Below are 4,059 nucleotides of genomic sequence, written 5' to 3'. Positions count from 1 at the left end.
CTTCAATGTTATAGCTCAAGCTGCTATAACATTACTTGAATGATGCCTCACAAATCTTTAATGTTATAGCTAGGAATGCTATAACATTACTTGCTAACTTGTAAATCTAAGTTAATCTGACAAAGACTAAACAAAAGATTACGAGAAAGAGTTTATACAACACGAGGCACACACTTGTCATTATCAAAACTTAATCATATATCTATATGGTCCAACAAATTGTGTGAGTGAAAGCTTATGCTTTTTTTTTCATTGTTGCTTAATTCCTCCATTGAATGAAAGTTTGTGGTGGTCTTGTTGTATGTTTAAGAGAAGTGTGATGCTGAATGAAAGTTAGTGGTCACCTTTAGGATAATCAAGACATTGATTTTTTTTCATCCTAGTATAAACTCTCATCATAGACTCCTTAAATCATCATGTTTGCCCTTAAACCATTTAGATGAACCCGAAAGCCCTAGCCTTTAATTAATCGTATACATTTCCTCTCAATTGTTTGCTTTAGTTACATCTAGTAGTTCAAATCAACTCCTTTCCTTTCATTTTTTACTAGACTAGACTCCTAATTAAGCTAAGTAGAAACCCCTCCATCCTCGTGGTTCGACCCCGATTTATACCACTAAATTGGGTTAAAATTATTGTTGGTGATAAGAGACTCGACCCTACCTACATCTTACTCATCAAATGGCGCCGTTACCGGGGATGGCGTTAGGTTATATTTAGTTTATTAAGAGTATTTGCTTTAGCTATATCTCACTTGTCGGTTTGTTTTAGTAGTTGTGTGTTGCATTGTAGAGTGTGTGATTTCTTGCCCTCCCCTAGTGTGTAAATACACTAGGAGACTAACGGTTTGTCGAGTGCATGCCTAGAAGGAACCATCAAGCTCTACTTTTCAATTCCGACCCCGAAAGGCTTTTTAGGACCTTGAGGACAAGGACCCTTGATAGAGAGCGGAACCTTCCTCAAGCAAACATAGATCAACCAAACCCACACACCCTACAAAACATTGATACCACAACCCCATTTCAACCAAACGACACAATTGAGATCCCTATAGAAAATCCATTTTACAACTTTCCACTTCTTAACCCACCTCAATCACCACCCCATCATATACCAAATCCACCACCACAAATGGCTCTACGAGATCACAACCAGCCTAACCATAATGATTCATGTAACCCTATTAATTTTGGCACTTTGGCTCCCAACAACTTTGAGATGCACCCCGCCCAAGTTGGGTTGATTGAGAAGGATTTGTTCGGGGGGCATATTGAAGAAGATGCTCATGCTCACCTCCGAAAGTTCAAGAGGAAGGTCTCAATGATGAAGAAGAACGGGGTATCCGAGGACACTCTAAGGATGATGTTGTTCCCATTCTCTTTTACGGGTAAGGCGGACCGGTGGTTGAATATTCACCCTCTGGATACATTCACAAAATGTGATGCTTTAGCTAAGGCGTTCATGTCCAAGTACTACCCGTCATCCAAGACCGCCATGCTTCATAATGAAATTCATACTTTCTAACAAGAAGATGGGGAATCCTTGGGTGAAGCTTGGGATCGATATCAAGACCTTATTGCTAGTTGTCCCCACCATGGAATCCCTGAGTGGTACATCACCCAAACCTTCTTTCAAACATTGTTGCCTAGAACTGAAGAGATGGTAAATGCCTCCGCGGGAGGAGGATTTGATCATTTAGGTGATGAAGAAGGCACGACACTAATCAAGAAGATGGTAGACTCGGAATCAAACTATGGCTCAAGAGGAAACATGCTTAGGAGAAATGGAAAATTCCCTAAGGAGAACTCTTCTAATGCAAATGCCGAGACAAATGCCAAGCTTGATCTTCTAACCAAGAAACTTGAGAAATTGCAAAGGAACCAAGTTCACCAAGCCACCACCTCCCATGGTCCACCTATGGAGGAAGTAGCTCAAGTTTTACCTTGTGAGCTTTGTGGAGGGAATGGCCATACTTTTGACATGTGTGCTAACAACTATAATGGTGGGTATGAGGAGAATGTCCAAGATAATAGTGCTTTCCAAATATATAACAACAATACAAGACCACTAAGACCACCCTACAACAATCCCAATATCTACAATCCAAACACTCACTTCTACCATCCGGGTTTGAAGAACCACCCCAATTTTAGCTACAAGAGTACCAATGTTCAAAACCCACAAAATCTTCAACCACAAGCCCCAAACAATCCACCCGGATTTTCTCAACCGAGGGGAGGATACTCCAACCAAAGAAATAACCCCAGAAATTAAAGCCAATGGCCAAACAACAATCAAAACCAAAACTATGTGAACCAACCTCAAGGTTACCAAGATTTTGGAGGCAATCAAAACAACCAAGGGTTCTATCAAGGGAATCAAGTGAATCAAGCTAATCAAGGATTTGGGCAAGGGTATGTTCAAGAGTTTCAAGATCAGGGCCAAAGATCAAACTTCAACAACAATGGTCCTAGAGGTAATTTTCAAGGGGGACAAAACAACAACCAAGGTTCCAACACTCGGTATGACTATGGGTTCCCTTTACCCATAGCCAACCAACCTTATCAAGAACCCCAAGGGAATCCCTCCCAAAATGAGCTTTTAAAGATGATAAAGAACATGCAAATACAACATAGCCAAGAAATGGCCAATTTTGCAAAGGCAACACAACAAGAACAAGCAAACTTAAGGGCCACCTTCCTTAAAGATATGAGGGAAATAGAATCAAGGATGGCCTCTCATGCTATGGCTAACCTTCAAAGGCTGCCCGGTGGTCTATTAGCCCAAGGACAAAGTTCCAAGGATGCCTCAAATAGCCACCATGCTCATGCGGTAGTTTTGAGAAGTGGTTTAGAGCTTGAGGACCCCTACAAAGATCTTGAGGTAGAATTTGATGAGGATCCCAAGAGGAATAGGATGGAAATGGGTGGTGAAAAGGAAAGCTTATCCATAACACCGTCGGCTAAAGTGAGTGAAGCCAAGAAGGGTAAGAAAGCTTGTGAAGAGTCTTCAAGTGGGAGAATTCAAGTGGAAAAAGATGTTGATGGATATGTGGAAGACCTCCCTTATGAGGAAGAGGTTATTGAAGAAGTGCCTTTGCAACACACCAAAAAGTTAACAAAGAATTCGGTTCCTCCAAAGGTATCTTCCAACTCTCAACTTGCGTCTAATATTCCTTATCCCTCAAGAGCCATTAAGACTAGGGAAAACTTTAAGTATGCCAAGTTTTGTGATATGCTTGAGAAACTTGAAGTCACCATACCCTTTACGGAAGTGATTATGAACATGCCAACCTACTCAAAATTTTTAAAAGACATCTTGACCAAGAAAAGGGTCTTGGGTGACCAAGAGATAACGGCTATGGAGGAGGCATGTAGTGCTCATATCCTTAACAAAATGCCCACTAAACTTGGTGACCCGGGAAGCTTTTCCATTCCATGTATAGTTAGTGGTGTTCCTATATCAAGAGCTCTTTGTGACTTGGGAGCAAGTGTGAGTGTCATTCCTTTAAAAGTTGCAAAGAAGATTGGCATTCAAAATCTTGCTCCTACTACCATGACTCTTCAATTGGCGGATAGGTCCGTCAAGCGCCCTTTGGGGGTGCTTGAAGACGTACCCGTCAAGGTTGGAAAGCTTTTAATCCCCGCTGATTTTGTTGTCCTTGATATCCCGGAGGATAGCCATACCCCCATCATCCTAGGTAGGCCATTTTTGGCTACCGGAGGAGTGCTTATTGATGTAAAGAATGGGCGGCTAACCTTCCAAATTGAGGGCAACAGTGTCGATTTTAACCTCCCACATTTGATGAAAGGACCAAGAGTTGAAAGGTTAAGCACTATTTAGGTGATTGATGAGATAGTTCATGAAGTAGCCCGAGAAGAAGCGGAAATGGAAGAAGTTTTTCAAATCTCCTTGCATGATGAAGCTGTGAAGGAAGATCATGATGTGGATGAAGAGCTTTTGAAGAAAGTGGAGGGCTTTCTCCCTCCAAAGGTACAACTCAAACCTTTACCTCCCTCACTCAAGTATGCTTTCCTTGGTGAGGGGGAGGCTTACCCC

At 41.7% G+C, this 4,059-nt stretch overlaps 1 non-coding gene across 1 annotated transcript; it reads right to left on the bottom strand.

Moving 5' to 3' along the window:
- Nucleotides 1-1,494: 1,494 nt before the first annotated feature.
- Nucleotides 1,495-1,601, bottom strand: LOC141654545 (small nucleolar RNA R71). Its single transcript, XR_012548102.1, has one exon. It is a non-coding gene; the product is annotated as a small nucleolar RNA R71 (small nucleolar RNA).
- Nucleotides 1,602-4,059: the final 2,458 nt, after the last annotated feature.

The sequence above is a fragment of the Silene latifolia genome, chromosome 4 (assembly GCF_048544455.1).
Source record: "Silene latifolia isolate original U9 population chromosome 4, ASM4854445v1, whole genome shotgun sequence".
NCBI classification, from domain to species: domain Eukaryota; kingdom Viridiplantae; phylum Streptophyta; class Magnoliopsida; order Caryophyllales; family Caryophyllaceae; genus Silene; species Silene latifolia.
The sequence above is the reverse complement of the archived record's forward strand: the minus strand, read 5'-3'. Positions and strand labels throughout refer to the sequence as shown.